Source organism: Osmerus eperlanus, chromosome 2 (genome assembly GCF_963692335.1).
Source record: "Osmerus eperlanus chromosome 2, fOsmEpe2.1, whole genome shotgun sequence".
Classification (NCBI taxonomy): Eukaryota; Metazoa; Chordata; class Actinopteri; order Osmeriformes; family Osmeridae; genus Osmerus; species Osmerus eperlanus.
Genome location: NC_085019.1, coordinates 18,697,629 through 18,722,808, shown reverse-complemented (window position 1 = coordinate 18,722,808; position 25,180 = coordinate 18,697,629). Strand labels below are relative to the sequence as shown.

At 43.2% G+C, this 25,180-nt stretch overlaps 1 pseudogene; it reads right to left on the bottom strand.

The window, feature by feature from the left end:
• Nucleotides 1-14,253: 14,253 nt before the first annotated feature.
• LOC134037123 (uncharacterized) lies at nucleotides 14,254-25,178 on the bottom strand (annotated as a pseudogene).
• Nucleotides 25,179-25,180: the final 2 nt, after the last annotated feature.

Sequence of the window (25,180 nt, the reverse complement as noted above, 5' to 3'; positions counted from 1 at the left end):
GCCGATACCTTGTTCGTGAAAACCTTGATATTGATTTGGGGACAATGACATGGCTTGTTAGCTAGCTAGTCTTCTTGTCAAACATATTGTCAAATTATATTTACGGTTTGTCAACTGTACACAATGTTCTTGTCTATGAATCTTGCTAGCATAACTTAGCTTTCTGGCTAATAGCTCAGTCCTCCGCTGCACGTAAACGGGCGGGGCCCCCTACAGGACGGGGCCCATGGGCTGGAGCCCAGTCAAGCCCAATGGTAAGTCCGGCCCTGGTCACGAGTGAATTTTTATTTTTTCAGTCACAAACTGAATGAGGTTACCGGACCACACTCCGGGGGCCAGTCCAAAGCTGCTCGGGGGCCGGATTCGGCCCGCGGGCCGCCTATTGAAGAGCCCTGCCTTATGGGTTCTTGAGGCTTTTTTGTTCCCCATGAGAAATAAAGCATGTATACCAATTTTCAGGCATTTTGGAATAATGGGGCGCTGGGGAAATCACGTAGACTTTGGGCGTGGCTTATAGCGCCACCTATGGGCGTACATGGGCCATTAGCGGTCTGGGAGTAGTGAGTGACCTGGTGTATCATTGGGCCAAATTTGAAAAATTCGGGTCAAGGTCTTTTTGAGCTATTGGGCCATTTAGCGGAGAAGAGGAAAAATAATTATAATAATAGGAATACTAACAGAAACAGTAGGTTTCCTCCTACCGGAGGAACCCTAATAATAGGAATACTAACAGAAACAGTAGGTTTCCTCCTACCGGAGGAACCCTAATAATAGGAAATACTAACAAAAACAATAGGTTCCCTCCTACCGGAGGAACCCTAATAATAGGAATACTAACAAAAACAATAGGTTTCCTCCTACCGGAGCAACCCTAATAATAAGAATACTAACAAAAACAATAGGTTCCCTCCTACCGGAGGAACCCTAAATACTAACAAAAGCGGTTCATGTTGTTTAATTGTAACTTGTTTAACTACATGCTCTTATGGTTCTTCCCTTTGGCACTTACTTTGGTTGTTCACAATGTGTGCTTCATGTTTTGGCTACTCGCAATGTTTTGTGGCTATCTTGTTGTTATGATCAGTGACCTATGCACTTTGTAAAGCTCTCTCTTGGAAGTCGCTTTGGATAAAAGCGTCTGCCAAATGAATAAATGTAAAATGTAAAAACAATAGGTTCCCTCCTACCGGAGGAACCCTAATTAACTAATACTAAGGGGACAGGTAGGCCTATGTAAAATAAAATAGGGAGAGGATAGTGCCCAGGAAGCGGAGCCACCCTGGACCTTAAACAAGCAGAAGGGCAGTAGATTACAATCGCCCGTTTCATATAGTGATCAACCACACAACCATAAATAGTCGTAATAGTCATAAAAAATCGTATTTTCTTTCCAGGAAATAAGATAACACTTTACGTCCCACATGGGAGAACGACCATGGAAAATAATTTACTTTGCGGTAGGCTAATTATGAAAGCTAACACACTCTTAACTCTTTAAGAAACGATACAATATCCATTACTCCCAAACAACTCTAACCTACTGAATAACCTTTAACCTACTTGGCACCACTTCAAAACAATCCAGTTTATGTAGGCTAGATTTCGTTTTTCCCGCCGTACAATTTCCCCACAATGCGGTTCTCTTCTTCTTCTTTACACTTTTGGGAGACTAGGCGCGGTAAGCGCTTTGCTGCCTCTCACAGGTCGTTTACTGGACTCACGTATTGTCACTGTCAAATGAAACTGCTGGCGAACACAGTCTATTTGAACTCCTTTGGATGTTCGTTTATTAACAGCATGTATACACTTTATCACGTCACAAACTCCATACCATCTGGTAACTTCCTACTTCTAGCCACCAGGCTGCCTCGCAGCTCTCTCATTGATTGGCTACTGAAGTGGCGCGTGCATATTAAGTATCCTATGCGATACCTTGACATCTCCCCCTTAAGTTGTCCTTTTCTCTCGAACTTGGGGTATAACAGCCTGGGCTTCAACAAATAACACCTCCCATGGCCAACACATAGATGTTTGTTTGAAATTTGCTTTACATTTTAAAGGTAAGTGTTTGTTTAGTTACATTTTTCACTGCCCCTCCTCCACTCTTTATGTCCTCCTGTGCTGTATTGGTTGTCATTCTACTGTGATGTGCAGGTTCTGGAGTGCCAGTTCCTAAAAGAATGGCCTATAAGGAGAAACTGAGGGAGGTCCAGGAACTCTTTAACAACAAATATAGTAGGTTGCACAGTTAGACTACAGTACTTTTTTACTTCTGATTTAAGATCCGTATATGTTTATTGTTTGCAGCTTCTTGCCACAGTAAATTCCGTGTATGTGTAAACCTACATGGCGACTAAAACCAATTCTGAATTGATTCTGAGACATAGCGGACCAGACGCAAGCTTTTACTTTGAAAAGTAGAATCTCGGGGAGGGCATGACACAGGAGGCTCCAGGCTGCAGCCATACACTCTTGGAGATACTTCACATCTCCTCCTATAATCCCTCCAGTGAGTTCTGGGTTTACCCAGGGGTCTCCTCCCAGTTTGACGAGCCCTTAAAACCTCTAAAGGAAGTTGCTTAGGAGGCATCCTAGTCAGATGCCCAAACACATCAATTGGCTCCTTTGGATGAAAAATAACTTTCCTTGTTTTTACTTTTAGAAGAGGCAGGTGGGAGTGGTAGAGTCCCATACTCCACTGCTCTGGAGGAAGGGAGAATAACCATTGCAGTGGAGGGCATGCCTAGAGAAATGGCATTCAAGAAACCAGCATTTTACGGCATCGACCAGCTGAAGGACATTTTGAATGCTGGCAAAAACCTAATTTTTGTCATAAGTAAGTTAACTTATTTTAAGTGGGTTAAATTAAATTTGTGAACCAAGCATTTCATTGCTTTTAACGCTGTTTATGTGAAAACGTGAAATGTGTATTTTTGCAGAAGAAACGGCACCACCTTCAACAACTCCATTGGAGGCTTCCAATTTGGTCCAACCATTGGACTGTGAACATGAGGTAACCGTATACATTGGTGTGCAATAGTTTTTCGTCATTACATTCATTGAAATATTCAAGAACAGGTTATTGTCTCATAATCTATTCTCCTTTTTCACTTTCAGCCTGATCTCACAACTGGTGACATACTTGCCTAGGCCATGCATTCACTTTATGAAGCTTAGCGCAAGCTCAATCAGGCAAGACCGATTCCCGCACTCGGGCATACACAATAATGTTTCACTACTCACTCCCCCCGCTATGAACGCTCTCTCCTTTCCTCTTTCCTATGCCGGGCTGTCATATGGGTTCAGTATCGATTAGCCGCTCTATTCTATCAATTAACGGTGTCAAATCCACCTCGTAGCTGCCAGCTCATCAAAATGATGCCGTGCCTTTAAATATGTTTCTCCCCCTGTTTAGTTTGTCAATGCCACCAAAGTGCGCGACCCGGCCTCCACCTCCCCGTCGCCACCCGGTGCTTTCGTTTTGTGCTCCTTGGCTCCTCTGGCTGTGTCGTCAGCTGCCGCCACCGCCACCAGTGTTTGGACTCCGTGGGGGATTCGTTTTCGGATGTTGGGCAGGCGCTCTTTGATTAATTATTCCCCATGGGGTCTAAGCTCCAAACACTGTAGCACATTTATCATCTCTGTAAATCAAAATCACTTTACTCATCCCAGGTCTCTCCTGATTGAAATGCTTGATGCTGTCATGCCCATATCCGTGCCCCAGCTTTTGTTCATGTTTTCCCTGCCCTAGTGTTTCCCTGTGTTCTTTTCTATTCATTTAGACTGGGAAAAATCAATTGTAATGTAAATTGAACTGCATTGTATTTACTGCCAACAACAGAACTGATTAAAGATTTCCTTTAGAGATGTCTGGTCTATAAAGCATTAAGACAACACAAGGGTTAAAAGAGAAAGATGATATTTACAGATCTCTGTCTGTAATCCAGGGATTCCTTTTTGGGTCATACTTGACTTTTGAGATGTCTCCACAGGCATCTGTATTTATTTTAAAATTGTCCTTATAAAATATAGTTGTTGAAACTTGTTGACAAACTTTTATCATTAGAATAAATTATGTCCTAAAGTGTATGTGCCCGACAAGTTTTAAGTACAAAGCACAGGAGAAGTGGTCTTAATGCAGTATGCCCATTCAGATCCCTCTTAACTAGCAGTGGTTAGTGGTAGGAGGTTGTGTTTGTGTGTGCGTGCATGCATGTGTGTTTGTTTGTGCGTGCGCGTGCCTGCAGGCTCTCAGGCTGTATGTGTGTGAGCAGTGTGGAAGAAATTGGGATTTCCTGTGTGTTTACATTATTCGCTAATCAATAGAACTAGTCATTGGATACTAGTTAGTACGTTCTCATGTAAGCTTGCTATTAATAAGAGTAGATTGTGTCTATGTGTCAGGGTTAATAGATGTTCGGGGTCAGGAGAAAGTACTGGCTAAACGTTCCTTGTCATGACTACAAGGAGAGCTCCAACTATGAACTCTCTAGTCTGAGAGTTGTCATGTGTTGGGAGCAGTGAATCTCTTTCTCTGAGACTGTTGTAACGTCATTACTGTCTGACTGTCTTACAATCTATGTTTCCATTCTTGTGCCCTATAAAAGATGGTCCTCTGGCTTTCAGAGCTGGGAGAGACATGATTGAGACCTAAGCCTGGTGTTGTGTTGTCATTTATTGTCAGAGGTCTGGTTTTCTCTCCTGAAGATTGGTAATAATGATTAAAATCCAGAACTCAATTGAACTTAGTCACTCCGTTTTATGAAGAGAAGGAAAAACACTTTCTTCATCAGCAGGCTGCTCAGCTATCAGGTGTTCTCGGAGGAGCTGGAGCAGATAGTGGCGGCACTCAAACAGGACATCGCCGCCATCGTCCGTCACAAGCGAGAACGCTCCGGAACCTGGTCTTGACCGGGCCTCGCCGGTAGAGGCTGGGGGGCTGAGCTGGGGGATGGGGGGCTGGGGGACTGGAGGCTGACATGGCCAAAGCCAGAAACCATGAACCCTCATCTAGCCAATCAGAAGGCTGAGGCCAGACACCATGAACCATGGTCTGGCCAATCAGACTTGTGGAACTGAAACATAATTGGGCAAGAGAAACAAAAGAAGTGAAGTACATCGTTTCCATACACCTTTACATTTACTGGAAATTTATTTAGAAAATAGATTTTAATAAAAAATATCATCTTTTAAATGGTTGAAGAAGTGTATAGAACTTTCAGAATCGTTATGGTATTTTATTCCATGGCATATATTTAAGAAAATTGGGGGTCAAAAATTTCTGTTGGCATGTGATTACAATATTACCAAACTGCCGCTTAAGTTATCTAAATTTTATCAACAAGCCTTTATGGCATGGAAATTGTGTTTTAGACAACATTTTTCACCTCATAAAGCTATTATATGGAATAATGACAAGATTACTATTAAAAACAAAAGTATCTTTATGAATCATTGGCTAGAAAAACATATAATTTTTGTGATATATAAACCAAAAGTGATTTGGTTTCATGTTCATAAAGCCACATTTTCAAACTCTATTCCGTGCTTTACAGTATTTCTAATATACTTTAATCTCTTGATAGAATCTCTTAATCTGCTACAAAATAAGAAATATTAAATGTTGACTTTTGTCAGATGGCTGAGCAGTTAGGGAATCGGGCTATTAATCCGAAGGTTGCAGGTTCGATTCCCGGCCGTGCAAAATGACATTGTGTTCTTGGGCAAAGCACTTCACCCTACTTGCCTCGGGGGAATGTCCCTGTACTTACTGTAAGTCGCTCTGGATAAGAGCATCTGCTAAATGACTAAAATGTAAAAGCTTCAGCAAAAAGTTTGGCTTTGACCATGCCACTTCCAACAAACAGAAGCAGAGTGAGTTGTTTGATGTACTCTCCTCCTTTTATCTACTTTCTGTCAGTGCTGGGTCTTAATGCTATGTACCTGTTACACATACATCTGATCTCAAAACATACTTTTCCAGCCAATCAGGACTTATCGAGCAAAACTTGTTACTCTAATTAGGCCCCCAGTTCTTTACATTTTATTCCCAGTCCTCTTCGGAACCACTGTCAGACCACTCACTTTGCACGTCGCTGTCTATGTCATTCAAGACTGACGTGGAAATACTAAAAGCAGCAAAAGAAGTTAAAAATGTCTGCATTTTTTTTACTTGTTTCTGCAGTAGTGCAGACGAGCCCTGGTTATAGCGCGTGGCAGCCTGAAGAGAATTGAAGCTTCATAAAGCTCCAACTCCCTCATAAAATTGCTGGGCATTGAAGAGATCTTTTTCAATATTCTGCCTCTCCTCTTCTGCTCTCTTGCAAATCTGCAAAAGCATCACAGCTCGCTGTTTCCCCCCGTGCAGGCTGCTTTGGTTTGTTCACATTGGATTTAACTGTCTGTACATCTCCGCCGAAAGGTGGCGCTGGTGCGGACGAGATACAAAAGATAGAGCACAGCACAGGTCGAGTGGTTTGAAAAATGCACTTTTCCGTTTGGCAGTTGAAAGGAATACTGTGCTCTGAATGTTGTTGTATGTAACCTGTTGGAGGTAATAAAGAGCTCAACTTTTCTACACCCAAGTGTCTTGGGTCTAGCAAGATCACTAGCAAGATCTTGTCCTACCGAGATCTTGATTACCTCACGGAGAAAGACTGAAAAAGACCGGTGAGATGGTAAAGTGTGCGAGAGCGAGAGGCTAATGCTAAGTTAAGAGCTACAGTCAAGCTAGTACGACACGGACCGTTTTTGCGTAATTTTCAGTCAAATCCAATAAACAGGCATAGCTGCAAACATGTCAGAGCATCGCGAAGATTTTCTGTTGAATTTGGAACAGAAATTATGCGGACTTCTAGTGAACGAACTGCTAAGAGTATGTGAACTGTGTAACATTACCGGAGAAGACAAGGCCATTTCGAGCAAAAGCCGCCGAGCTCTGGTTAAGCTCATTGTTGATTTTTGCGAGCGCGACGAGTTTTTGCAAAGCGAAGATGAAGGCATGTCTGTGCTTTTGGAGTTGAACGATGCACTAGATTCGCTGCTAGAAGCAAGGCCATCGGCTGTGGCGGCGGGAGCAGCGTCCCTGTCGTCACCGACGGGCGTGGAAGCGGCGGAGGAGACGCGCATGGAGCGGTCTGCAGCCCAGAGAGAGGACCACGGAACGTCAGCGGATCAGGCACCGTCACCGTGGTTGTCATCGCTGGAGCACCAAGCGGCGCCGAGGACAACGCTGGACGGTGGGACTCAGCGCAAAGGACGAGACTCCACGAGCAACAGCTGTTGCATGGCATCTTCAGGCGGATTCAGGAAAGATTTCCGCATAAATGGTCATGTGGGTGAGTCTACATCCAAAGACACCCCGAGCTTCAGTAGCCTTGAGCATCAGATTGAAAGTGGCTTAAGAAAGGGCTACACTAAAACTGAAGTAGTAGAGGCTGTAGTTCGTGCCATAAGTCCTGGACTGAAGCTAAGGAGCTATTTAGAAGGAAAAATAGATCTCAGTTTGACCAACTTAAGACAAATCTTAAGAGTCCATTATGCAGAGAAAGATGCAACTGTGTTGTATCAACAACTGACAAAAGCAACACAAGGAGCTAATCAGAATCAGAATTGGTGTTTATTCGCCATGAAAGTTTGCACAGACAAGGAATTTACTTTGGCAGGAGAGCCTACCTAGGCAGCCATTTTCGGCGCCAACTAGAAAGTTACAGCATAACATGAGGAGAGGGGAGGAGAGAAAAAGGCAACCCCCCTCTAATGAAACACCTCTTGATTTTCTGGTTAGAGTGCTTGATTTACGTCAGAAAATCCTCTTTGCATCTGAGCGTACCCAGTCTAGTCTTAAGTACAACAAGGAGCTTGTCCAAAGTCAATGTTTCCAGTCAATTATGACCGGACTGTTAAATGACAATGTCAGGGCAGAAATTAGGATGTATTTACAGGATGAAAACAGCACTGATGAGCTCCTGTTACAGAAAATGCAAATCGCACAATACAATGAAAGTGAACGATCCCTAAACTAAAGAAAACAGCTCAACTCTTAGGGCAGGACTAAATGTTGTTGAGCAGGCCGAAGGACTGAATGACCCCTGCATAAGCCAACTTGTAGCAAAACCGAACAAACCAACTAAAGACAACTCACTCTTCACTAAAATAGAGGAAAGTAACACAGCAATCAGAGAGCTTACAGGTCTACTAGCTTCACTTGTGCAAACTGTCCAACGTGACAAAAGAAATGACAGTGACAAACAAACCAAAAGACAGAGAAGGCAATGCACTGCGTGTCAACAAGAGAACAAAGACTGTGACCATTGCTTTAAATGTGGCAGTGACTCACACTGGGCAAAAGGATGTAGAGTAGGGGGAAGTCATAAACCGGGAAACTGGAGGAGGCTGTGACTGAGGGACGCGCCACAGCCCCAAGACCAAAGTCCCTAAGTGCTAAACCCCAAAACTCCAAAAGGGTCCAGTATGTAGAGTTAAGCCAAAGCAAGAAAACTGTGTTACCAAAGACTGAGACAACTCGTGCCAAAGCTAAAGACCAACCATCTAGCATGCTTAACCCTAGTGCTTAACGCAAAAAAATTGCGCCGCTGGTAGGCAAAAAGTGTCTAGTTTGGTGCAAAATGGACAAGTTTAAAACTCAAGCTCTATGGGACACAGGAGCCCAAGTTTCAATAATGAGTGAGTCATGGAAATCAATCAACTTACCTGATTTAAAAGTCCATCCCATTAGTGAACTATTAAGTGATGATGAACTTTTAGACCTGAGAGCTGTAAACGGATCTGAAATCCCTTTTCAGGGCTGGGTGGAAGTTGGCCTTAGCCTTTGCGATCCAAAAGGGAAAGCTGCAGCTGAAAATGATGTCTTAGTTCCATTCTTAGTAGGTTGTGACATTATGCAAAAGCCTATAATAGGGTTTAATGCTACTGAAGAACTGATAAAACGTGACCCTACTGAGTCTATTGACGGAGTAGCTTTAATCAGAAGCTCACTAAAAGTTGGGGCGGGAAAAGCAGAAGCACTTTTGAACCTTATCCATACAGGTACTAGTGAAACTGTCACTTACCCAGTCAGAACAGGGCGCACAGCTGTTATTGTGCCAAGAGGACAAATACACTGTATTAGCTGTCCTATTAAAACAGATCTAAGAGTAAAAACTGAAATGCTTTTTGAGCCAGATGAAAACGTATCCTTAGATGAAGGGTTAAAGTTTAACTGTCAGTTGTTAAGCATATCAGGCACTTCCAAAAAAGCAAAGTTTTATGTCTCTAACACTACACAGCGTGACATAGTTTTGCCAGCAAAGACATTTTTAGGTAGCATTGAGAGAGTGACACACTGCTATCCAGTCAATCTTGACCAAATTAAGGTTTGCTCAGTTGTAGCTGAAAACTCTCAATGTCCGCCTAACCCACCTAAGAAGCCTTCTGACCCACCTGTCAACTTGAGTCACCTCACCCCAGAACAACAAGCTGTCATCATGGAGATGCTTAGAGAGGAGTCAGGTGCATTTGCCAAGCACATAGATGCGTCTGAGGAAGGTCTTGGTGCTGTTTTGTACCAGAGACAGGAAGGTAAACTCACAGTGATTGGGTACGGCTCACGGACACTGACACCAGCAGAGAAAAACTACAGGCTGCATTCAGGGAAACTTGAGTTCTTAGTGCTCAAGTGGGCCGTTACAGAGCGCTTTAGAGACTACTTGTTTTATGCCCCCTCAGTGACAGTCTATATTGATAACAATCCTGTAACCTATGTTTTAAGTACAGCCAAACTAAATGTGACGGGACACAGATGGGTTTCCGAGTTGGCTGACTTTAACATAACGCTCAAATACCGACCTGGAAAAAGCAATGTTGACACAGACTTCTTGTCCAGAACACCTGCCAGTATGGACTCGTACATGTCTGAATGCACTGAGCAGTGTTCACCTGAAGTGTTAAATGCAATACTAAATGCCGCTGAGAAACAAAATGTACAGGACGTGGACTGGATCTCTGCCATAACAAGCAATCCTCAAGTAGATGACATCACTTTTGACAACCAACCAAATCTGAAAATCACCAAAAAGGAACTGTTGCAAGCTCAGTCATTCTGACAAAACACCTGCAAACAAGGATGCTAAGGTAAAACAACTACTACATGAGTGGAACAGACTTTGTATTTCTGATGATGGTTTATTGATGCGCAAAACTGTGATATACTCTCAAATTGTGCTTCCAGAGACATACAAAGAACTTGTGTACAAATACCTTCACTGTGAAATGGGTCACTTAGGGGTAGAACGGGTTTTGAACTTAGCTAGAAGGTTTTACTGGCCTAACATGCACAAAGATATTGAGTTTTCCATTACTAAAGTGTGTAAATGTAACATCCAGAAAAAGCCTACAGTGCAAAGTAGAGCTCCAATGTGTCATGTACCAGCTACTGCACCATTTGCAATGGTTTCTATAGACTATCTTCATCTTGAAAAAGCAGGGGAGGGTATGAGTATATTTTAGTGTTACTTGACAACTTCACAAAATTTACCCAAGCCTACCCTACTCGCAACAAATGTGACAAAACTGCAACAGATAAGATTTTTAATGACTATTCTCTTAAGTTTGGGTTTCCTGGAAAATTACACCATGACCAGGGCAGGGAATTTGAGAATAACTTGTTTAAACAGCTGCAAAAATATACAGGAGTTGACAATTCAAAAACGACACCCTACCACCCACAGGGGAACCCAGCAGAAAGATTCAATCGTACCTTACTTTCTATGCTGCGGACCCTGGACGAAGAGAAAAAGAGAAATTGGAGTGACTATGTAAACAAATTTGTTCACGCTTACAACTGTACAACTAGTGAATCGACAGGTTACTCACCCTTTTACCTACTTTTTGGTAGGCACCCGCGTCTTCCAATATACTTAATATTTGGACTGAATGAGACAACAGGACGTAAAACGCCTGAGGAATATGCTCAAAAATTGCAAAAACAAATGAAAGAAGTATATGACATTGCATCCAAAAATATCAAAAAGACTTTAGCAAGAGGAAAAACTTATTATGATTAAAAGAGACAAAGTGCAGTACTCTCACCTGGGGACAGGGTTCTTGTAAGGAACATGTCAGAGAGGGGAGGGCCTGGGAAGTTGCGCTAATATTGGGAGGATCAGGTCCATGTGGTGGTGTCTCAAAAAGGGGAAAATAGCCCTGTTTATGAAGTTAAGCCTGAGTGTGGCACCGAACGTGGTGGTATTCTTCATCGCAACATGTTAATGCTCTGTAATGCTTTGCCACTTCCCCAAGAAACCAGAACTGAGTCAAATAGCGCTAAAACAGATCAAAAGACAAAAATGTGAGTTACACATCTGAGCATGAGGAAAGCTCAGATGAAGAGGAACAAGGTTGGACACAAGGATTAAGGTGTCATCACCATCATGACTCTCCAGAGGAGTCAGTAGCACCTTCTATTGGACTAGACCAAAGTGATCAGCCCGAGTGTTCTGAGGATACTCAGGAGCTGACAATGGACACTCACGAGCTCCGAGCAGATGCTGAGGAGTTTAGAATGGACACTTTACCGAATCAGGACACTGAAATGGACATTCCACAACCAACAGAGACTTTTCCCTCTCCAGACCAACCCAGTGGAGTTGTAGATACGCAACTGTCCGACACTGTGTTGAGGAGGTCTCAGAGAGATCGACGCCCGAGAGAGAGACTAACTTACGATGCACTTGGTCAGCCTGTCCAGAGAGTTGTTGGGCTTACTGCCAGTCCGCTGTATGCAAGCGCAGTATCTCCACTATATGGACATGGACAGTATAGAGTACCTTGGATAGCTCCACAGATGCCTTTCTATCCAACTTTAGTGCCTGTGAGTTATTACTGAACTTGAATTGAAATCGTTTCTTATGCACTCTTGTTTACTTTTCTATATATACACTACCGTTCAAAAGTTTGGGGTCACTTAAAAATGTCCTTATTTTTCAAAGAAGAGCACTGTTTTTTTCAATGAAGATAACGTTAAATTAATCAGAAATACACTATACATTGTTAATGTGGTAAATGACTATTCTAGGTGGAAACGTCTGTTTTTTAATGAAATATCCACATAGGTGTATAGAGGCCCATTTCCAGCAACTATTACGTTGCTGGAACTATTACTGTATGTGTTCGAATGGTACATTGTGTTTACTAATTGCCTTAGAAGACTAATGGATGATTAGAAGGATTAGAATTAGAATGCCAAAGGTCTGCAATGTTGTAATTGCTGCAAATGGAGCATTATTTGACGAAAGCAAAGTTTGAACAACAAAATTTATATTTCAAATTAAAATAATTATTTCTAATAATAATAATTAACCTTGTAAATGTCTTGACTATGTCTATTCATTTTGAAAAGTTATTTGATAAATAAAAGTGTGAGTTTTCATGGAAAACACAAAATTGTCTGGGTGACCCCAAACTTTTGAACGGTAGTGTATATATATAAAATTGTAATTGTACTTGGTTTAACCATAACTGTGACTTTCCCTGATCAAATATTGGGTATTACAAACAATTCATATGGTAAAATGACAGAAAATGGGTTTTAAATGACACTGGCTAAAGTATGCGTGTCAGAGTAAGGTTACTGTCTAAGTTAAAGCTCCGGAGTACGTAAAGAAGTGATAGTAACACGTGTTTAGAGTAAAATGTAATACTTGTGCTATTGATAACAACTCAACAAGGTTATAAGCTATATGCTTGTTTGAGTAATGGGTACAAAGTGATTGTATCACCTTTTGGTTCAATATTATGGTATAAACTTGCACTGTAAAACATTTATTCTATTCTGCTCATATGCTATTTTGTTTGGGTCACATGAAAAGTTTTTGGTTCATGTTGGTATAAAATACTTTGCTAATGTTGAGGACAACATTTGTTTAGCAGGGGAGGATTGTAGCACTTGAACAAGTGTTGGCTGAACTGTCTAAAACATTAGTAGAACTGTTCTAACACATGCTTAGTTGGTTTGTTCACATTGGATTTAACTGTCTGTACATCTCCGCCGAAAGGTGGCGCTGGTGCGGACGAGATACAAAAGATAGAGCACAGCACAGGTCGAGTGGTTTGAAAAATTCATTTTTCCCGTTTGGCAGTTGAAAGGAATACTGTGCTCTGAATGTTGTTGTATGTAACCTGTTGGAGGTAATAAAGAGCTCAACTTTTCTACACCCAAGTTTCTTGGAGTGGTGTAACACATATCGTGTGTCTTCTTTCGCTCAAGGCTTTCCCAAAATGGAAGACACTGCTGAGGAGACCAGCGAACGATCCGTTGCTTCTTCTCGGTTGTTTTCTGTTTTTTCTCCAAGCTAAATAAAAATGTTACTGTTAAAAGTGGTTTCACCTTAGCTATTTGATCATATATTCACAATTATAAGAGGGAACGTCTATCTCTCTTACCTGGTAAGAGATGTTGTCCTCTTCTCCATCAGGGTGTTCTTGATCTGATGTGCCCAGACTTCCACATCAGACAGTGTGCTACCTATAAAATTGTAGACTCAAAATAAATATATCTTAGAAAAAAAACAATTTCACGTTATGATTATTTTCAACAGTTTAGACGCCAATTAGAAACATCTGACCTGGAATGCCTTCAAGCAACATCAACAATTCCTGCTTCGCCTCGTCCTCCTGTTTCTGCACTTTTTGTCAGCTAAGCGGAATTGTGCTTGCTATGACATATACAATTTGATTTAATTAGATAAAATTGTATCTCAACACTATAATCACCAAATATTAACTTCACAAGTTCAGTAATCGCACCATAGATTGAATAGATAGCTTTTATTGAAGCAGGGCTGTTAGCAGAGCCAAGCCCGATGGTGGAGGAGGCTGGTAGCAAAGCCAAACCTAATGCATTGTGGTACAGGCTGGTAGCAGAGCCAAGCCTCAGGCTGGTAGCAGAGCCAAGCCTACTGCAGTGTGATGCAGGCTGGTAGCAGAGCCGAGCCTGAGGCTGGTAGCAGAGCCGAGCCTGGAGCAGTTGGTGTAGGCTGGTAGCAGAGCCAAGCCTGGTGCTGATGGAGGCCGGTAGCAGAGCCGGCCCTGGGGTCCTGGGAGGATGAGAGTGTGATTAGGGGATGCGGAGAATGGTGATGGAGGTGATGTGGATGGTGTACGTATGGTTACCGGGTATGGACTCGGGGTGTGGCGGAGAGTCCTTATGGGTCACGGCCGAGCAGCAGCTCAATCGGATCCCCAAAAGGAACAGACTCACCTATTTGCTGCAGCGAGGCTGATGCGAGCCTGAGTGTGGTGGAGGTCAGGGAGGTTGGTCCTGACGTATAGGTGGTATGCCTGGGAGGACCAGCGACCCAGGAGCTGGATGGTGTGGTTGGCGACGCCCTGGCTGGAAGCAGAGGAAGCCGCACCGATCCTGAAAGAATGTGCGGAATAATATGAAGGGTCTATACCTGATTTGGCGAGGATGAGGCGGAGATGATGGTGGAACCAGAACCGGCAGGCGACATGTCCTGATTCAGTGATGAATAGTGGGCTGGAGGGTGTGGAAGAAATTGCGATTTCCGGTGTGCTTACATTATTCACTAATCAATATAACTAGTCATTGGATACTAGTTAGTATGTTCTCATGTAAGCTTGCTATTAATAAGAGTAGATGGTGTCTATGTGTCAGGGTTAATAGATGTTCGTGATCAGGAGAAAGTACTGGGTAAACGTCCTTGGTCATGACTACAAGGAGAGCGCCAACTATGATCTCTCTAGTCTGAGTGGTCATGTGTTGGGAGCTGTGAATCTCTTCCTCTGAGACTAATGTAACGTCATTACTGCCTGACTGTCACTATCTATGTTTACATTCCTGTGCCCTATAAAAGATGGTCCTCCGGCTTTCAGAGCGGAGAGAGACATGATTGAGACCTAAGCCTGGTGTTGTGTGGTCATTTATTGTCAGAGGTCTGGTTTTCTCTCCCAATCTGCAGATTGATAATACTTATTAAAATCCAGAACTCAACTGAACTTAGTCACTCCGTTTATGAAGAGACGGACAAAACACTTTCTTCATCAATTGGCGTTGTCGAGCAGCAGGATTGCAGAACCAGATCCAGGAGAGACCCACGGCAGCACCAGTATAAAGCAGAACCTGTGGTGCACAAAACTAAATGGTAAGGGGATCCTTTTCCAAAACCCCATTCACGGACTGCTTTATGCTTGGTGCGCCTGCTGTCCCTCTGCGATGCTGGTAACGTAAACAATTTAAGAACCTTTTATTGTGACGTTCAGTTGGGAGCCTGGTCTTAGCAGACCAGAGTCTGCTAGGCCTCAACAGGAGGAAGATAATATTAGAGTTTTGGTTTAGTAAATTTGGGTCATTAATTGACTTGCTATTTTTACTTTGTCTTGGTCAGAGTTGGCAAACTCTGATAGCGTACAAGAACTCTGGTCGTGTGAAGTATTGAAAAAGTATGTAAAACAATCTGTGTTCTTGATCTGAGGCAAAGGATCTGTTAAGAGAATACGTCCCATACTCTTGATCTGGGGAAAAGGATCTGATAACAGAGAGTATGGTTTTACAGATGCAGACCAGGGGTGAACCAAACAAGGAAAGGTATGTGTTTCTTTTAAAATGCACGTTTACAGCTGAAAACTTTAGTTGAACAGACATCTTATGTTGGTTTGAATTGTATTAAGTTGAATTGTAACTGTATTAAGTTTTGTGTTGGGCTTTTCTCTTTTGAACAGAGATCTTAGTGGGACTTTTATTTTTGTTTGAATTGTAACTGTATTAAGTTTTGTTTTGGGCTTTTCTTAAGACCAAGCACAGTAGGTGGGCGGTCATAATGTATCAGGGTCACAGGCTTTATGCGAGAGACCAACTTTTAAGGGTAAAGTGGTTTTAAACAAGTTAGGGATACTTTGACAATGTAAAGGGGCAGTTAGGCTTTTAACTGACAAGCTTGGCATTTAATTATCAGCGAGGGAAACAATCAAATACTAAGGGAAAGATATAGACTGGCAGTTTATGAATTAACTCGTCCCTTTTAAGCACGAATTGTGGTTATTTTGTTACTTATGGAGTTGAGGAAATTATTGTATGCGCGTTCCCAAAGAGTTGGGTCTTTGTAGGCGCGTCCCATGATCGAGCGCCGGAGGGCGAGGATAGTTTGGCTTGAAAAAGGCCATATTTGTAGTTCACTACCACATGATATTGTAGTTCTTTTATTCTTCAATATTGTGACCGTTTTACAGTGCTATGAGATTGTGCGACTGTTTTATAGTGCCATGTGATTTTGTGACTATATTCTAAAGTGCTGTGTGATTCTTGCTGCAGTAAATCATAAGAGCCTACCGTTATGAGATTTGTTACAGATACTTTGTAATTCAGTATGGGTAATCTAGCTTCCAGTACAGGAGCGATAGAGACGTTGTTAGTCCAGCCCGATATATGATTTGATTTACATGGAATTCAAGCAGTGTCAAGCATTGAGAGATGGCATGCGTGGATTAATCATGACCGAGACATTGTTTTCCGCTGGAGTGAACGTTTGATATATATATATAGGAGAGTTTAAAAGCGGTTTTGAAAGACAAGGAAACAAGTCGGACGTGTAAACAATTTGTCAGCTGGCCAATGTTTATGATATGGTTAACTGAAGCTACGAGACGACGTGGCATTGTCTATCTTGAGAAAATACAATCAGATCAAGCTAAAACGGATTCTGATAGAGAAGCAAGAAATGACCCGGAGCGTCTTGAGACAGAGAAAAGATGATCAGACTGAACAAAGTCATAAAGTGAGGGAACTCAAGACATTGCTCGAACATGTTAACATGAAGTTGCTTGAACAGACTAACAGTGCCAAAACTAATTGTGAGAAGTCAGTAGTTGTGAAACAGGCTGAAGGTAGCGCTAATTCTCAAGGGAAACAAGAGAGTCTACCAAAGATTTGTAGCCTATTTACCTACAATGAAGATGATGTTGTTGCTATAGCTGTGGCTATGCAGAGGAGAGCCAGAGACAGGGAAAATGCATTATTAGGGGAAGCAGCGGGTCAGGTGCAGCCAGAACAGAACCTACAAGAGAAGGTTTATATCACAGCAAAACATGATGGGTGAGGTTAACCAGGAAGGCCTGTCAGTTGAACCCCCAGGTATCAATGAACCCTATGTGTGCATATCCAGGTCTTGATGTATGACAGCCTATGTACCTTTATCGCCCATGGTCAGTGACTGAGCTGAGGGAGCTAGGAAAGGGATTTCCTGACATGAGAGGACTCAGCAACATTTCTAAGAGATTTGCAAATAAAGCTATCAATGCCAACATACCTACTTTTATTGATTTGAATAAAGGCTTAGAGGGTGAACTCCAGACCGGTATGTTGAGAAAACTTAAAGCATAGGTTTCTGATGGTGTTTAATGGCAGTAATACTGGAGGGGTGTTGCTTGACTGGAGCAAAGTGTATGATCGCAAACAGAAAAGATGAGGATCCTACAGATTATCTGGAAAGACTTACTAGGATTTTTGAAAAACATTCTGGTTTTACAGCAGCTGCATCCCCATGCCACTTTATCATGTGTTCATATGTGGATTGCTTCCTGAACTCCAGGTAGAAGTTAAGAAACAGGTTCTAAATTGGGAGAATAAAAACTGTTGATATGATTATGGATTATGTCAAACATAATTGTAAATTGATGCAGGAGAATGTAGGAAAGAAAGTTGAGAAATTAATGACATTGCAAATGAATGTCTTACGGAGAATAATATATGTAAATATTTTTCTAAAAAAACACAAAAAAACAAAATAGGTTCAAATCATTGAGGTTTGAGTCCTCTAAAAAATAGGGTTAGAGTCCCTGAGGTTAGAGTCCTCTAAAGTAAAGAAAAAAATAGGTTCAAATCCTTGAGGTTAGAGTCCTCTAAAAATAATAATAATAATAATCAAGAATACGGGAGGCAGAGAGCTTCTCTTTTTCAAGTAAGACCCAGAGCTACTAGGTTAGCCAGTTCAACAGTATACAGTACCCAAATCAATGAGATGATAGTGGTAGTTTCTGGGGTTCCTGTGGACACAACTGTCAGTTAGCTCTTATGGGTGGATAGATGGATCTTTGAAAGATGAACATGTATTTCTTTCAACTATGTAAAAGTAAGTAACAAGTAAATCTGTAGGAAAGGAATTTGTTGTGCAAACTGAACCGAAATGAAATGCACTACTGACTTTTTCTTATCTATTCCTTAGGATAAAGAACACTTGGCCTAGCAATCCCATACACATCCCCCAGCAGTGGAATGCAGAGATTTTAGCGACCGCAGATGTGGCCTTGCTAGAAGCTGGGCCTGAGCTACTGTGGTCCACACACGCTTATCATATTGGGCGCATTAAGAATGCTACCCCAGTTGTTATCATTGTTTGTAGTACGACTCTTGAGAACCGTACCTCAGTATGCTAGTAATAGAGAAGTAGGGAAAGGTATTGTCCCAGTTATTAATGCTTTGTTGAAACAAGGAGTCATAGGTAGACTTTAGGTCAATTTGATCCTTTAATGCTAATAAAATACTTGGAAGTTTATTATGGGTTTATAAGCAGGTAATGCCTGTGTTATACATCCTGTTGTGCCTAACCCTGTTACGATACTTAGCAAGTAACCCTGTTACTTTCTAGCTCTGTGAATGACTATTGTTTGCTTTCTTTTCTGTTACCATTGCAGAAGAGAGCCAGTATCTGTTTGCATTCACGTTTCGCCAGGTCCACTATACATTTCAGTTCTACCACAGGGGTATACCGAATCACCTACGTTGTTTAGTCAAGCATTACGAGAGGACCTCCAGGATGTCACCTTAGCAGCCGGCTCTACTCTGGTGCAGTATATTAATGACCTTTTTGATATGTTCTAAGAATCTTGCCTCCTGCCAACAGGACACTATTACTGTGCTACAGGCACTGGCTGAGAAGGGCCACAAAGGCAAAACTGCAGTTATGGTCTTAGGAGGTCAAGTATCTGGGCCATACACTCAAAGGTACAGAGCATCTATTGACGCCTGATAGAGTGGAGGCCATCCGATGGATACCGAAGCCTAGAACACCAAAACAACTCAAGTCTTTTTCTAGGTTCAGCCGGGTATTGTCGTTAGTAGATCCTTGATTATGCTGTGTTGGCTAGACCTATCCTTGACTTAAGGAAGGAGACTGATACTCATTTGTTGTGGAAAACTGAAGCTGATAAATCATTTGTATCTCTCAAGCAGGCCTGGGCCCAGGCGCCAGCTCTCGGTCTGCCAGACTACACCAGGGTGTACTGACCCAGCAGTATGGTAATCTTAAGAGGCCTATTGCCTATGTGAGTTCTTCTTTAGATACTGTGGCAGCAGGTTTCCCCCCGTGCTTACGAGCAGTCTGTGCTGTGGCAACATGTGTGTAAGCAACTTCAGATATAGTGCTGGGGTCGCCCTTGGCAGTGATGGTTCCTCATGCAGTAAGTGCTTTTCTGTTACGCACCAAAACTCAACACCTGTCAGCCACTAGAGCTACAAAGTATGAACTGTAATTGTTGACTAAAAGTAACATTACAATCCATAGATGCTCCCCATTGAATCCAGCTTCATTGTTGCCCAACCCTGATGATGGTGAACCACATGACTGTGAGATGGTTGTCGATAAAGTGCTAACACCCAGACCTGATATGTTTGACAAACCTATGGATAATGCTGAACTTGTGTTGTACGTAGATGGATCTTTGTCCCGAGAATGGGATGGCTCTCTAAACTCCGGATATGCGGTCTGCACGGACAGTGAGACATTCAAATCTGGTAAACTGTCTCCACAATGCACTGCACAGCAGGCAGAGTTTTGCTTTGACAAGGGCATGTTGTTTGTCAGAAGGCAAGGTCGTAAATATTCACACTGACTCAAGGTATGGATTTGGAGTTACTTACGATTTTGGTGCCATATGGCGAGAAAGAGGTTTCATTAACTCCTCAGGTGGAGCAATCAAGAATGGAAAGATGATTGATAATTTGTTGTCTGCAATACTACTACAGAGAAAGCTAGCTATTGTTACTAAGTGTGAGGCTCATACTAACAATACAGATGATGTTTCAAGAGGAAATGCTAGAGCTGATTTAGCAGCAAAGGCTGCGGCCAACTCCTCTGATGTGTCCCAGGTCTCTATTTGTTTGTGTCTCAGCAATCGGAAACACGCACTCCCTCTCTTCATGTTGTGGCGGACCTTTGAGCCGCTGCTGATAACACTGAGAGGGATGGTTGGTTATCCATGGCCGTGTGAAAGATCCAACTTCGGCAGTGTGGAGCCACCCCGACGGCCGCGTGGTGGCGCCACGTGCATTGTTCCCTTGGTTAGCTCGCATGGCGCACGACTGTGCCCATACGAGCAAGGGGGGTATGGTCTCAATAGTAAATACTGATTGGTTTGCACCTGGTTTTTCCACAAAGGCTGAGCAACATTGTGCTCAGTGTCATACCTGCCAGCAGCATAATCCCGGAAAGGGACCAAAGAGAAGAGACGCAGCCCACCCGCCACCAAGTGGTCCTTTTATGCATTTACAAATTGATTTTATTCAGATGAACAAGTGTTGTAATTTTGAGTATGTACTTGTAATTGTTGACATGTTCTCGAAATGGGTAGAAGCCTACCCATGTCGGAAAGCTGATGCTACCACGGTAGCCAAGATTCTCATTAGAGATGTGATCTGTAGATATGGGATCCTCACAAGACTGTCCAGTGATAGAGGTTCACATTTTACGGATCAAATTGTTCAGGAACTTTGTAAAGCGCTCCAGATCAACCAGCATTTTCACTGTCCCTACCACCCACAGTCTGCAGGGGCAGTGGAGAGGCAAAATGGAACTTTGAAAAACAAACTAGCCAAGATATGTGAAGAGACTGGCCTAAAATGGCCTGATGCACTCCCACTAGCTCATATGGCCATGAGCCCAGAGGAGGAATGGACTTTCCCCACACAAGATAGTTTTAGGGAGACCAATGAAATTGCCTGTCTCTCCCCCACTATCATTGAAACAGATGGATATCCACCAGATGGATGATACAATGTTAAACTTTTGTTTTGCCCTAACTAGAGCAACCAGGGTTGTGCATTCACAGGTGAAAGCTGCCCGCTGGGGAGCCATGTCATCCCTATCAACCGGGAGACTATGTGAAAGTGCACAAACGGAGGACTGCCCTCTCACCAAGATGGACCGGTCCATACCTGGTTTTCTCTTGGTGACTCACACAGCTGTAAAGGTGGAGGGTCCCAACGGAGAGCCAGGGGTCGGTGGAGGAGCAGGTGCACCTCCAAATGGTGCCTGCTCCAACTTGTCATTTGTCTCATCCCCACTGGGTTACTCCTCCAGGAGTACACCAAGGGGGGTGGAGACCCGTTTGCAGCGGCTGATCCGGGAGCAGGCTCCAGTCCAGCTGACCGATTTGAGCCAAAACCAGGATCCCGCCATCCAGCACTCCAATCCAGGGGCGCTGAGAAGGAGGTCCCAAAGAGCACCCACCCGGAGGTGTTGAAGACGTCGAAAGGTGAGTCACATGAGGAGAAAGCCAGAGAGGGGCTGCTGTTGCTACCATGCCTCTCTCCCCCATGTGTGATTCATGAAGCAGATGACAGCACCCAGACGGGAAACCAGAGAGAGGAGCCTGGAGAGGGGAAGACACTTTCAGTCTTCCTCCGGCCTCTACATGAAGCAGATGACAGCACCCAGAATGGGGACGAGAGGATACTGTGGTGGAGGCCCTCGGCTGTTTCAAGGAAACCGAGGCCGCTGCCGGAGCTACGATGAGAGATGAGATCCAGACATACTGACGCACACACCTGACAGACATTTACTGATACTGGACGCACGAGTCCACAGACATCGCATACATGAGCCACACCGAGAGTCACTATTGCACGCTCCCAATTATACTGATGAACTGAACTGAACATTGAGATTCATCATAAAGCACACATGAAGAACAATCTGTGCAACAACACCTTTCCGTGGACGAAAAAAAAAAAAAAAATGACTGGACGCAGCATTAGAGGGGACAGACCTTGCAGGGTTTGTGGTTAGAGTCCCAAGCATTCTGGAGGTTATCCAGGGATATCTGTCCCTCTGTCAATGGCTGATATGTGTAAGGTCAAGAAGTGGCCTTGTGTAGGGTTGGATATAACAAATGTGACTGTTCTGTCGAACAAGTCAGTCATCTCTTGAATATGCCCCACCTGCATTGTTTTGTGTATGGCATAGTGGTACAGTGAGAGTGAAAAAATACATGCAAGGATACGGTTTCTATGTATGCTCACACTCTACTGGATGATTTGTAAGTTCAATTGTATCTGAGTTCAATGTTACTTGTCCTGTATACCATTTGGGCGGGTGACATAAATTCCTGATGTTGCTGACTATGCTATTCCTACACTTTTAGCATACTACAGAAGATGTAGTATATGGTTGATTAAATGTTTAAATAATTATGGGAAGGTATTTGGTAAAAAGACATGTAACCACACTGTGGTATGTATGCTAACAGCCTGTTGCATGATTTGCCTGTTGCAGATGGACCTGTAAGTATAAGGGCATCACCATTTTGGTCTCGTCGTGCAGCTAACAATGGCACCATGTGGGTATGTGTTAAGAGTGCTTATTATTTCCTGCCGGCCGTCTGGTCAGGAACGTGTTACCTTAGGTTTATTGTAGGAGCCCTCAGACCTGTAGATGGGTTGCCCCTGCACCCCTTTCCCAAACATTGGTGGCACCGCCACAAGAGAAGTATTATTAATGCAGATGCTAAGAAGCTGGGATCACATCACGTGGATTCAATAGTACTCAGTCACTTTTCACGTTTTCAGTTGCCATTCTCCCTGTGTATGGTGTTATCACTGCCTTTAGAGATATTAGGAGCTTAGCAGTAGGGTTGGAGTCCATTGGTAATGAGACAGCCGACGCCTTAACTGCAGTTGCGTCTGAGATGAAGGCCATGAGGCAGGTAGTGCTCCAGAACCGTATGGCACTGGATTATCTGTTGTTAGCTCAGGGAGGTAGCTGTGCTGTGATAGGTCATGACTGTTGTACTTTTATCCATGATGAATCTGCTAATATCACAAGTATGGCTGCTTACATTAAAACATAATGTCAGCTTTGGGGGAACCTGAAGCTAGGAATTGTGCTGACTGACCTCCTCTGTTCGGGGTTTCTTTTTTGACTATCATTCAAATAGGAATCACTGGATTGGGCATGTTAATCGTTGTTGTGCTGATTGTGGTTTGCGCTTGGAAGATGTGTACTGCCTGCTGTGTACAGTGCTGTGCAGTAGGTTTTCGTAAGGCTGCCAGTAAGATTATGGTAGCCCAAATCAAGCCACAGACAAAAGCAAGCAAGACTGATGATAACTTTATTGCCCTGGGAATGACTGAAATGTCTGATATGTAATCTCAAGTACCAAGTGACTATTTTGCCAATGTAATAAAGATGGCCATTTGCCTCCTTCTATTTTCCAACTGATATACAATGCTGTATGCAATGTGAATAGATCTGTCCTTGACCACAGATCAGTTAACAATAATTAAAGATGGTTACTTTATTACTTTTTATACTGTTTGAAATACTCTGAATTTAATGAACAGTGTTTGACCTATACCCTGATGTGTTGAGCTCACGAGAGCATGACCAGTGGGTATGTCTAGCAGAGAAATATTCCTATGTTTCTAGAACTATTGATAAACTAAGCAAAAAGCTATTCACTTCAATGACTTTGTACCTTTTCACCTGTGATTGGGTACTACCTAATATTTCTTCAAATCCTATAATCATGTATGCTGTGCTGAGTAGTTACAGATACTGTATTGTTTGATTGTTAAGGTTTTTAAATGGTATGAAACTTGTGAAATGTAAGGCACTACAGCAGGCCCCAGATAAACAGTTGATGAATGGTTGTTGTGTTGACGTTAAACGTCAAAATGGGGGGACTGTGGAAGAAATTGCGATTTCCGGTGTGCTTACATTATTCACTAATCAATATAACTAGTCATTGGATACTAGTTAGTATGTTCTCATGTAAGCTTGCTATTAATAAGAGTAGATGGTGTCTATGTGTCAGGGTTAATAGATGTTCGTGATCAGGAGAAAGTACTGGGTAAACGTCCTTGGTCATGACTACAAGGAGAGCGCCAACTATGATCTCTCTAGTCTGAGTGGTCATGTGTTGGGAGCTGTGAATCTCTTCCTCTGAGACTAATGTAACGTCATTACTGCCTGACTGTCACTATCTATGTTTACATTCCTGTGCCCTATAAAAGATGGTCCTCCGGCTTTCAGAGCGGAGAGAGACATGATTGAGACCTAAGCCTGGTGTTGTGTGGTCATTTATTGTCAGAGGTCTGGTTTTCTCTCCCAATCTGCAGATTGATAATACTTATTAAAATCCAGAACTCAACTGAACTTAGTCACTCCGTTTATGAAGAGACGGACAAAACACTTTCTTCATCAAGGGGAGGGCGTGGCTTCCTGATTTGGAGAGAATCAGTTTCTGTAGTGACTCGAAGGGGCTGAGGGGAGAGTTGAGGCGGAAGAGGAAGATGGGAACTGCTGGCCCGCTCTGATTAGTCTTGCTGCATTTCAGCGTGAAAATTAGTGTGTCGGGGGAGTGTAGAGTGATGTCAGAGATGCATGGGTGAGCAGAGGGGTCAAAGGTAGAGGAGGTGGACGTGAATTCGGAGCACCTCAGGAAGCCGAAGAAGGCCAGGAGGAACATGGCCTCTAGGGTGGAATCGGTGGAAGGCCAGTCCGCAGTGTGCTGATGCAGGCGGCTAGTAAGTCAGCAGTGAGGGGGAGACGTGTAGAGGGAGAGCGGGGTTCCAGGCGCTTCAGACCTTTCATAAGGAGGGACGTCTGGCTGTTGGAGATGGCTATGCAGGGGGAACCAGAGAGCAACTTGCTAAATAAGTTGACACCGCTGAGGTATGTGTGTATGGTGGAAGTGCGGATAGAGAGGTGCGAGTGAGCGTATGAGATGAAGCTGGTGATGGAGAGGAGGTCGAATGAGGGGAAGGTGAGGTGGTGAACAGTGTGGAAGGACTTGAAGCATTTCCAGGCTGTCCAGTAGGTGGCGAGTGTACGGGGGGACAGACCTTGGAGGATGACGTCCTGGGTGTGGAGGTGAAGGTCGTGGAGGAATA